We start from the raw sequence: 12,699 nt of genomic DNA, 5'->3' as shown, positions 1-12,699 counted from the left end.
AATCTACGGAGCTTCATTCCTCTCCTTTCCAGCTCATACTTCCACAGCTTCTCCTCTCACTATGTCATTCCTGGTGTCATCTTTGGCTCCACTTGAAACCTTCCCTAACTCCTGCTGCACATCTCATCACTTTCTGTCCTCATAGTGGCCCTCGCATGCTTCTTCTCTTAACCACATGTCCTGTCTAGGAACTCTAGGAAGCTTCCTCTTGCACTACAAAGACCAGTGTCACTCCTGACCTTCTCTGTACCTTGCTATAAACATCCACTGTATCAATACCACGTTTGTGGTGCTCTGTCATGGAATCCTATTGCTGCTCACTGATGGTGATCTTACCTTTTAGCAAAAATTCAGTAGCAGTACAACGTACTGTAAAAGCGCATACATTTTTTTTCGTTCTCCTTGGAATGAAAAAAGGTGTTTTTTATGACCCCATGCATGACAAAATAGATTCAATGTTTGTGACAGCTTGAACGCCATCTTAAGACTGGTTTGCACATGTGGCTTCGGAGCCGCGGGTTACATAAAAAAAAGTGCTTGAGGAACAAGGCCGCGCTCATAAAGTAGACATAAACAATTAGTCCCAAACCTTTTTTTTATTCTTTTTTAGCCGTTACAGTTGAATGAAATATTTCCACTCTCGCAACCCCTCTCGTGGCATTTCTAAAAAAAGAAATGTTGGTTGTTGGACAGAGGGTGACGATTGTAACCCTTCACTTCTTATGTTGTTAAACAGCATAAAATGGGACCTTATGTGACTATGACCTTGACTCATGCCACACAGCTAAATAAAGTGATCAAACATGTTGACTGGGCACTGACTGGTGAACATTAATGATTCCTAGCGATTCACTGTGTGCTGTGTGGGGGTTGCTGGTGGGAGCATAACAAACAGAACCCAGCTGCATTTACAACTTTCGAGTACATATTTATCTTGCGCAAATGTTTGACATGCTTTTATAATTTGGATGGCCAACTCGAGGGCTTCACTGAAAATGCTATCATGAAGCATAAAAACTATGCCACATATCTCTCAGAGACGGAGATGCTGTTGACACAAGAACAGCCTCTGATGTTGAAATTAAGTGGACATCAGTTTATGGAACTTCTGAAATGTCATTCTGTGACAAAAGGAAAACACAGGCATGTGGGATATTTTGACAGATGTTTTTTTTTTTTGCTTGATCAATTCACATTATTGTCAGTATAATCTCAGTTGCATTGAAGAAACCACATTTTGAAAATAATATTGAGGAAGAGGAAAATGCACATATATTGGAGGACGTTGCCACGCTATAGGGGGAAATGAATACAATGTGTGACAATATATTAAAGGACATCTCATCGCTGAAAGTCAAAATGGATCCAAAAAAAAGTGGACAAAGTGGACAAAATGAAGCAGACCTCAGAGGAGACAAACACGTGATTTTCATGGCAAGAGTGAACAAAATGATGTATTCAGTGCCGGGAGATATGGAAAATGATTTTTAATGTGGGACAGAATGAGGAGACAGTATGATCAGCAAGGAGTTATATTGGATGACCAACCCATAATCCAATTCTGAAGCAAGAAGAATGATATTCTTGGAGGTCAATGAAATGACTGAAATGAGACACTGTCATAAGACAGTGCAGGCCTTGACAACTCCTTCATGTCCTTCCCCAGCTTTGGCCACCAAAAGCAGCTATGAGTACGAAGAGGCACTCCGGTGAAATGCCAACTCTAGCATAAATGGCCTGGTCCGGAACCAGAACTGGTGTTCTCCTGATGGCTTTGGATTAATATGGCACAGCAACCCCTCGAATGTTTTCCATCAGCTGCCGTTGCTGCCAGCCGACAGATGATTGGTAGATACCAGAATTGCTTTATTGGGTGTTATCAGCCTGTTTGATGTCAGGACAGAGCTGATGAATGATGGTCAAGCTGGCACATTAATATAGCTTAACACATGGTGAGCAGGTATAGTTAAGCATCTTGGCTGTTTAACTGGATCTCATTGCACGCTTACCACTTACGTTTATTAATGGAGCATGCAAAGGTTTGCATCTTTTAAAGGGACAGGCTACGAGTCCACAATGGTTAACTGGTGTCCCAGCCGCCATTGCACATGCAAATAATAGATCTAGTCAGAATCTACAATGTCATCCAAAATTCAGTATATTTTGAGCATAATGCACAAATAATGCAATGGTTTCTTATCCATCCATCCAGCCTTACCAAACATATTTCTATTGTATTTCATTGGCTCCTCCTTAATTTTAGGAAGTCACCACAATGCCATGTTTAGCACAACACTGAAGCATTTGCAACATTGAATCCAAAATATTAGAAAAACAACCCCCTTGAAATGACGGACTCACCCTTGTGTCCTAGAAGTCACACTTTTGCAGCGATTAAAAGGCTGCAGGGGACCACTTCAGAGGCTCCTTTACAACCAAAACCAATCTTGCCTGTTGAGTAGTCTATTGTGGGGTTAGAACAAGACCCACAATACCAAGAGGGAGTTGTATGTCTGAATGAAAAGAAAATATCAAGAGAGTAAGAGTAGAGCCCTTTGGCCCCCAGCTACGTGAATGGTAATAAAAGAGCCACCAACAACATCCTAATCAGTAATTTAGGCATCTAATGCCGAAGACAGAGACAATGATAGATGAGAAATTGGTTGTAGATCAATAGTTCTATTCTAGTGATAGATAATCACTGCCAGGCTGAAGTGGGTGAGTGGATAGACACACAAAGTGTTGACTGTTTAGAAGAACTCGCTGCCTCTTGTTGATGCCCTTTTGTCTCCTGACTATTCAAACGGCTTGTATTGATCTCACTTAAAGCGTTTACCTTGTGTTCAATGCAATATGTGTGAAGGTAACAGAACACACTATTTAGCAGATGCCAAATCCGCCCACAACAAGAGCAGGAAACCACAAACCTTTGCAAACCAAGAACAACACAATGCGTATTTATTCCTGTTGCAGACATCTTTCACATACGTGTAATCATGATGTTAGTCTTCCTATTCTCATTTTTGTTTTCTTTTCATTTGAATATAGATCATGGCAAAAATTAATTATCGTTCATCGTTAAACAAAAAAGTGGAAGACATAGATTGACACCTGCACTAAAGACAAAGATGAGCTGCGCTTATAATTTTCTGTGCTGCCATCTATCCAGTGAATAATACAGGGAGTACATCTTACATCACCACTAGCCAACAGACTCAAAGACTGAGGTCTGACAGGTTCAACAACTCTGGACCTTTGATTGTGACTATGCTCGCTGATAGTGGTCTGATAGAGAAAATGGATTAGTCAGTGACAAATGATGGCCACTGGTAATGAGCTATGAGGGGTTTCCCTTTAAAAAAAGGTGCAGCACGACAGGCAGGTGCAGTCTTTTAGCAATAGTATATCTTTGTTGGACCTTTGTGTCCAGTCATAATGAAGGGCCTCCCAAGCCAAACATACAGATACGTCCACAAGGCAGTTACCATTGAAGTCCAACCATAATGGAACTCATCTGAAATCACTAGCCTGCCTTTTCCTCCTTGATTTTAAGGAGACCATTTTCATGCCTCCAATAGCACAATGGTCAGGGGTAAAACATGTCCTCACTAATCACTTTTTAAATAGTATCTTAAAAAGGGGATCTACTGTTGAGAGTTATTTAGAGCGTCAGCAAGATGAAACCTCACCTTAATATATACTGAAGTGTGAAAGGACTGACAATAATTGAAGAATAATTCACGATAAATGTATAGCACCTACACAAGATGCTTTGCCATTTGATCTTACCTAAAGATTTCATTACATCACAAAGCTTCATGTCACTAGCATTAACTGTGCTGGATAGGTAACGGCACTGACAAGTTCATGAAGTTCATGGAGTGACATTTTGAACATGGATAATTTTTGTCTTTGGATGTGAGGAACATGTATTTTCTTTCCCTAAAGACGACACAGTTTTTGTAGAAAACCACTTAAGCTTTTTTGAAGACTCCAGGATCTGAAATTTAATGTCCATCACAATCTGAGGACAAAGAAGCAGATGATCCACCATCCTAACCAAAGTGCACTAAAGGCCCATTTATGCAACGTTATGTATGGACCTGGATACGGATGTGCTCTGCATTAATTTCCTCCGTATTTCTGCATGTTTCCACAAAGCTTACAAATATGGACAAAACGGAGCAGTACCACCGGACACCGTGGGGGTCAGTGTTGCTGTTACATGAAGAACAATAATAACATTAATTCTCCATCCTCCAGTTACAATGTATTTAACAGCCTCAAGAGGTACATGATCTGTGCAAGAGGTTCATACTTCAATTCAATACAATACTTTGCCGTGTTAGTTTTGAAGTTTATTGAGGTCATAAACTTTTGCTGTGGGCTGCTCTCACTGGTGGGTATTTTGGCAACAGCAATACCAACATAAAAACACTTGCAACAACTGTCCCTCCAAGCTGCTCGCGTACGCAATCCCACCCTACTGATACATTCTCCACACGTGAAAAATCCACCCTGAATAGAAAATAAAATACTGAAATTGGGGAACTATTGCTTCCCTGACTGTTGGGATAGGCTCCAGCAATCCCCGCAACCCTAAGCAGGACTAAGAGGTGGTTAACTGACAATGTCTCCGGTCTGGCCTGGGAACGCCTCGGGATCCCCCGGGAGGAGCTGGAGGAGGTTTGTGCGGACCGGGGAGTTTGGGCTTCCCTGCTCCGAATGCTGCCTCCGCGACCCGACCCCGGATAAGCGGTAGAAGATATAAAGCCTTGTCACATCAGTCCAATGAAGTTCAGTGCTCACTGCGCTGTTCAACCGTGTGTATTCCCAGCTGGCATTTTCCACAATGCGGAGCAGCAGTAACAAGACTGATCGTGGGAGCTGGTTGCAAACACAAATCTTTTCTTCCATTTTTCACAAATTTCCCTTTTACTTGCTTCATATTCCAGATTAATTTAACATTTATAATCTCCACTTGCCACTTGTTTCATGGACGATAATCCTTGTTGGCCATGATATCAACATACTTTGTGAGTGTACTAGTTTTTACTGGAGCAGAATTAAACTCTTTGAACATGAGTTTATGTATTTTAAGCTCTCACATAACATTACTTGAAGGGCCACATTTGGCCCCCAGGCCTGAGTTTGCCTCATATGGTGATGAGTGTATTGCGCAGCCACAACCCCTCTTATGCAGTTGACATAGCGCTAGTAGTTCCTTTCAGCTTCGTCTAGCACTTGAAATGCTAGATGATAAATGTTAAATTAATCTAGATAGACAGTAAATGAGTCGGAGTATTTTGGTGACAAAAGGGCGCAAGCGCCATCACCTGCAAGCACAGTTGGAAAACAGGTTCCAGATTCTGCAAACCAGAGAGTCATTTCCCTCAATGATTAAATTACACGTCAGTTCACAGCCATTTCAAATGTTAAGTGCATATGTGTCCCTGCCCCTCACGGTCCAACACCATCTTCATTCAGGTGAGTCCAAAACTGAGTGGAACTGAATTTGAAAGCTGAATATTGTAGCAACCACCACCCAAGTGTCCTAATCTAGTGTTTGTCAGACTTAAATTCAACTTTGGATATTAGTCAAAGATAACACTAATACATACAAAAAACATTAATGTTATTATTTTTTATATTATTATTGATGGAAAACATAACAGCAAAGTGATTGAGCATTTGTTTTGACCTTTTGAAGCACTTGAGTCGCTTCAAACATGTATGAAACATGCAGGTGTGTCTCTGAAACTGCACACAAATTGTGCATGCAAATGAACACATGCATCCTAGGACCTGAGTAAATCTGCCCCTCAATCAGCAACACCTCAGCAGCTTTGAGTGGAACCTTTTAGCGCTATCAGATGACCAAAATAAACAGAGTGAGGCCTCACACTGATATAGCTCCTGACAGTATTGATTCCCGGTTAATAATCTACAGCTAGTCCAGCACAGAGACAACAGTGTACTTCTTTTCAACATTTTGTTGTCATAAGCCAAACAGTCATAAGTACGAGCAGGCATGTTGCCTGGTCGCAACATTCCTTAAATCTCCCCCATAAAACTAGAGAATGACTGGAAGTTGTTTTGTCTTTTCTAGCAGCCTGTGCATGTTTTTGCATGGCACTGTCCTCACTTTCAGCATGAACAAAAGCACCTCCATCAAGAGAATCTGACAAGCAAACTAGTTTGTTCCAGAATACTTTCACCTCCGCCTATGATCCTCCCTGTGCGGTGAAGCATTGACCATGTACATCAGGACTTCTTAACATTGCACTGCGAGCTCAGGAGCCTGTCTGTCCCTCTTCACTTTCACACTTCTCTTCACATGTAAAAGATCTTGAATCTGTCTCCAATCTACTGAGCCAAGCCTAACCTTCCAACAGCTCAGTCTCTGGCCTTTCAGCCATGCTCCCTACATTTATTTTCAACATGCAGATACACACATTGACTCCATCGATGTCCTATTTGCAAACAACTGCAGAAGCAGCCCTGTTAGCCCGGTGTCAGGTCTCCCAGTATGGTTCTAGTTCATGTGCTCATCCTCCTATGGAGCTTCGCTCACTGGTTTATCTACTCAAAGCGCTGCACCCCAAAATCCATCAACTCACCGCCCTGGTCAGCAGGTGCACCACCTGTAACAGGTTGCTGCTAGAATATTTCACAGTCCCAATGCATCAACATGCAACACGAGGTGTCAATATTGGATGTAAAAATCCACTTGAAAGTAATTGAAATTTGTTTGGTTTTACAAATGGAACCATGAATTCTGCAGTCGATCAAAGAATCCCAAAGGAGATTAACCAGCAGAAACACAATCTGATCGTGATCTCGAGTGACCGGGACCATGGGTTCTGCAGAAGGAGAACATAAAAATAATAACGTTCATGTTTTTTTTGTATTTATTTGTGTTATCTTTGACTAATATCAAACGTTGAATTTAAGTCTGACAAACACTAGATTAGGACACTTGGGTGGTGGTTGCTACAATATTCAACTTTCAAAATCAGTTCCACACAGTTTTGGACTCACCTGAATGAAGATGGTGTTGGACCGTGAGGGCCAGGGACACATATGCACTTAACATTTGAAATGGCAGTGAACTGACATGTAATTTAAACAGTTAGGGAAATGACTCTCTGCTTTGCAGAGTCAATCTGTTTTCCAACTGTGCTTGCAGGTGATGGTGCTTGCACCCTTTTGTCACCAAAATACTCCTACTCATTTACTGTCTTGTCTAAATACACAAAGACCATCCTGGGCCAAGTGAGCAGGGGGGCTGTCGCCCCTTTTTCATCATTCACTCTCTTTTTTTTTTCCTTTCCTCTCGGCCTTACAAGTGAGGATTTCACTTTGACAGGCACGGTCAAAACCCAGTGGCAGAAAAACGCCTACGCCATTGCCCACCATGGATAACTTGACAGTCATTTACTCAGGAACACAAACTTTCTCAGTTCTTTGCATGCAGAAGCATTCACAGATGGGGTCACAATTATCTTCACATACACACATATTGTCTCTGTAGCCAAGTAGCACTTCAGCCTTTTCTTTCTCTCCAGTAGAAAATGTGACAAGGAAGAGAAAAACCCCTTTCCACAATTCTTTTATTTGTGAATTGATCATGGTAATAAGCATGGAGCTCTGCCCGGGACTAATTCTATTGTAGACTGGATATTTAGCTTTGAGACTTCACACTAGCTGTTAGTGGCAGCATTGATTTCCATCCAGTCTCTTGAATTAGCATTACAATAATCAGATGTTACAAGTGAGGGCAGCCTGGACAAGTCAATTATGCGTGTAGAATGCAGGCTTGATTTCAAAGAAGAAATACTTTCTCGATATCAATCACTGGTCATATGGAAACTTGCCAAGCACTTTTGAAACCAAAATGTCACATCTAAGAGGGGAGAGAACAAAAAGTTTAACTTTCCATACTCAGCAGACAACAGACACTCTTCACTGACTACTGTCTTCATGTCTGTCTTTGAGTATTTTTCAACCAGTCATTTTGCCAGTCAGTGATGCATATAACCCAGATTATTCATGTACAAACTTTGTTTGTCAGTGCATCAATTCCATAGCCAGAAATCATTATGGTAAATATGACAAAAGTTAATTAAATACCTAATTTCTCTAAATATATAAGTATTCTTTATATTCTCTTTATGTCATTTTAGATTACAGCTAGCTCGTGCTTACAGGCTGTGTGAAATCTGACCAAGCTTTCAGGATCAGCAACACAGGCGTCGCTGTACTCTGAATGTGCACATACAGTTCGATAGTTGTGATAGTCAATCCGATCACAGGTTGTTGACGGTTAGGCCTTCTAGCTGGCCTCATGTTGAACGGGACATGTATCTGTTCCAATTGTGAGAGCCAGCAGTGCCGAGCAGATCAACCAGCTAGAGCTACCGAGGAATTTACTCGCCTTTATAACCCAAAGTGGCCAAAGGTTTCTAAATGCAGCGGGCACCTGGCTCCTTCTGATTCAACAATGGCATTTTTTTGAAGAACACATCCCCTAAACAATTTGTGGAAGATCCAGAGCTTCACAGATGTAAGCGTGTATAGCATATCGAGCATATCATTTTTGACTGCCGGTCGAGATCTCTCGCTGACAGAGCTCCAGGCAGCCCCAGCTGTGTAGCGGGCTTGCTGTGCCTTCCAGAGTAGCTTCCCTCCATGCAATTTTCCCTAAGCACACATCCCTCAACAGTTCATCAGCTGCACCATTCCATGATATTCCGTTAAATATCCCATTACCGTTTTGTACGCACTTGATGTGCAAAGGCCAGTAGCTCATACTTGTGTTTCTGTATACTACTTCCTCTCTTGTGGCTTCAAAAGAGATGGTATTATTATTATTATTATTAGAGATTCTTAGGGAAATTGGGCGAGTCAGACATCACTGAAGACAGCCCGCCGCTGTAAAATAATAATAAATAAACTCAATGCATTCAGTCAAGAGTTCGGCATCACTGAAGCACATTCACCCAGAGGTTTGGTATCATGAGTAAAGATTCAACTTTAGTTTTAGTTAATTGTGCTCCCACACTTGAAAACATGATTTAGCATAATGAAATGCAACATGTAGATAATTATATTCTTTTTCAACCCCACCCCTAATAAGTAGATAATAGCAGATGCCACTTGTGCAGCTCCTTGTGTTCGTGATGAGGAATTAAAGAATCATTTAATAGGGAAAATGATGCATGATCTTGCCTGCTGCCTCACACTTCAGATTCGGGAACATTCATTCCCACAAACTGACATCATTTGTTTGTGTATTAGCAGCTTATTAGCTAGGTAGGTAGTTAATCATCATTAACTACCTACTAGGGCGCCAACATGTTGCTCTAAACTACATCAGAATTACTCATTATTGACCACCATAAGAAAGTAATCCGTTGATCAGTAGTTAATACTAGTAATGTTCCCATATCTAAAGTGTTACCAACTTGCTTTAATGCCAGATTCATCATGAGTGGTGCATGAAAAAGGGAGAATTGTTTGGATAGGAGGGATAGTATTATGGGATAATGCAGCCACGCTTTTGAAGGAGGCTGGAAGATTTAAGTTTTTCCAGAGACAGACAGCCATCAAATGGTTGTATTTCAAGTTTCTTCTGTGTATCTGGTGTTAGAGCAACTGGCCATGACTCACTCCAATGATCCCTTCAGAAAGGCTGGCGTCCATGTGACAACATTCATTTCCACTGACTGAGATTGTTTCAATGAATTCTGGATATATTTTCTAAACTGCACTCTTTGGATGCATGAAAGCAGCCAAATACACAAATAAAACAACATTTCAGGGGCTAGCGTTCATTAAAGACATCCTCACAATACTAAAGACATTTTAACTCATCATGTTGTGTGTTTTGGATGACAGGGGTGATGTGTTTCGTGGTCGCCGCAAGTTGTACTTTGTTCATCAACCGGTCTTGTATAGATCTTGTGGTCATTACACGTCTATATGTGTGACTGGCAACATATTGAATCGCAGTAAATCACATGTTCCGCTTGCGACCTTCACTGCCCTAACCTTCACCTGCTTTTCTGACCACAGGCTTTACATAGTCCACTGCGTTGGCCGAAGGTCCTGAATAAAGGGCATCACCTTCTTTCACACACACTACTGTGGGCCAAAAGGGAAGAGCGTCAAACCAGGCCTTTTGTCCAGCCGGCAACAACAATAAGAGCCACAAATGCCTCCATTCATGGATTTAGCACGGCAGTAATTAATATAACTTAAGAGAGCTGGCCAAATGCTTTTTCAAGTGCTTCATGTGTATAGTCAAAAACGATACGCTCAACATAACTGTCGACTAACAACTAACCAAAAGTGAAGATGGTTTTTAAATGTAGTTTGCCAGAAATATATGTACAAAGTTGATTCCTCTTCAAATGTGGTCTCAGATTGAGAATGTCCTTATTGGTGCTTTGATACTGGACATGCAGCTTGAACTGACCTAAAACCACTCAGTCTTCTCTGATCTGGACAGAATGCCTCATAACTCACACGAGCAGCTGGGTGGAGAACATTGATATTAAAAAAATGCTGCACAAATTCAAGTGAAATGCCTTGTCCCTCATTTTTCTGAACCTAACATCAGGTTTAATGATAAGATGAGTTTCATGGAAGAGCAGAAATTAAAATGAGACAGACATATCTTCATACATTTTCATATTTGATGCTGCGTAATATTCAAACAAAACACATTTAAGTATGACAATAATATAACACAGAACAAGGAACTAGCTAGTTTAGATTACAATTTAAATCATGCGCATTGCTGAACCTGATGAATTAAACATCTGAAAAGCAAGATTGCAAGAATCTGAGAGGTCACTACATTAAAAATATACTATATATATTATTGTTATGAACCGGAAGGGGGCCACGCACATAAGGGTTTTCAAAATGTTTTCTGTCAGAGACCCCACTTATAAAAACAATTCTGCCGTTGACTTTGTGCGCCTGTCTGACATGAATAAGATCGTCCTCCATGCCAGAAATGTGTGATCATACATGATAAGTGGAAACTTCACACTCGGGGCAAAGCAGCAGCACAACTCGCAGCATGGAATTGCATCAGATGATGGTGGGTTTTTGTGGGTTTTTTTTTTCCCAAATCCCAAAGGTAACAGGAACACATCTGCTGCTTCCAGAACTAAAGTTTGCCTCATGGACGTATTAAAGGACGGCTGCAGATCATTGAAAATCAACATCATTTGGATTTTGAGTGCACGTCTAATTGTGCATTGGTTTCTATATAAGGACTAATGAATTATAGTGTGTAACTATTGGTATAGTGAGTCCATTGTAAGCCAAAATCACATGCACTCATGCCGCCGACAGGAGAAAGGAGAAGGAAACATGAAACAATGAAGACACATGCTGGGTAAGTACTAGTGGTTACACACATCAATCCGATATCCAGACCCATCCTAAAGCCACATGTAAACTTCTCTCAGTGCATGTGTGCACGTCTGCACGTGTCCCCTTCATGTTTTCTTTCTGATCCGTGTGATAGGGAAAAAAGAGCGAAGAACACAGCTGCTCTTTCTCCTGATGAGGAAGCTGAGACTGACACTGACCTGGTCAGCTTAGTTTAACCTGCAATAATCTTCAGCCTGGATATTGACACAGTGATAATTGGTCTGCGGGCTTAATGAGCTTAGCCTGCGCAGCACCGATAAGTCTTTGGGAGGTGGGGGGGGGTCAATACAGGGGCAGGGCGGGAGCACAGAAGCGCTTTAACAATGTGTGCAGATTATCTGCCCTTGTTGTTATAAGTGGTTGTAAATGCCCTCAGTGGATTTAGATTGGTGTCACACAGGCCAATAATTCCTCATGTACAAACTAAGATGACAAGTTAGTGAGTTGTGCTTTCACTAGAAGATGTTGAACTGATGCAATTATGATGGCAGCAGGTTGATGTCATGACTCTTTGACTTGATCATTATAGTGTTGTATAGACAATACGTACAATGATAGTGCCCCAATGTGATGTACTTGATGCGGACCGACAAGGATAACATATGTGACTCTAAATTTGTAGAAACCCAACAAAGCTTTATCAATTCAGTTTTGAAATTTAGGTATATAGCACGATCACTCTTCTGTTCTCTGGTCAGTGTTATTCAAGTCACATGTCGTGTGTTGAAGTCCATCAAAAATGCATCACATATGACTGGTCATCGATCATTGGGTCTGTACCGTTTCCTGCAGTCAAGCAGAAGTCAAATAGCATGACATGGAGCAACGTCTCTTTAAAACACATCTCTTCACATTTTAAAAGGCACAATGACACCAAAACTGAACCTTGTGACTTCATGTGACCAAACCACACTTATTCAGGCCCCTGAGTCTTCACGCCACACAATTAAACCATCTTCCAACATGACCTAAAGGAGGGTCACAGGCCACCTCTAGCCACGATGCCATCCTGTCTGCTCCCCCATTCCCCGCGTTACTTGTTTCAGAGCGTTTCAGCTCATGGATCAATGCTGACACAAGTAATTGAGGGAGGGTAGATAAGAGCCCACAGTCCAGGCTGCTGGACACCTCTGAGAGGCCAAGACCAAAAACCGTTTTCCCTACACAAAATGAGCGCTCCAATATTATTTATTTAACCCTTGTCATGCTTAAATATTGTGGATGACACAAATGTGAAAGTGCTGCAAC

The sequence above is a fragment of the Synchiropus splendidus genome, chromosome 13 (assembly GCF_027744825.2).
Source record: "Synchiropus splendidus isolate RoL2022-P1 chromosome 13, RoL_Sspl_1.0, whole genome shotgun sequence".
In the NCBI taxonomy this organism is placed as follows: Eukaryota; Metazoa; Chordata; class Actinopteri; order Syngnathiformes; family Callionymidae; genus Synchiropus; species Synchiropus splendidus.
The sequence above is the reverse complement of the archived record's forward strand: the minus strand, read 5'-3'. Positions refer to the sequence as shown.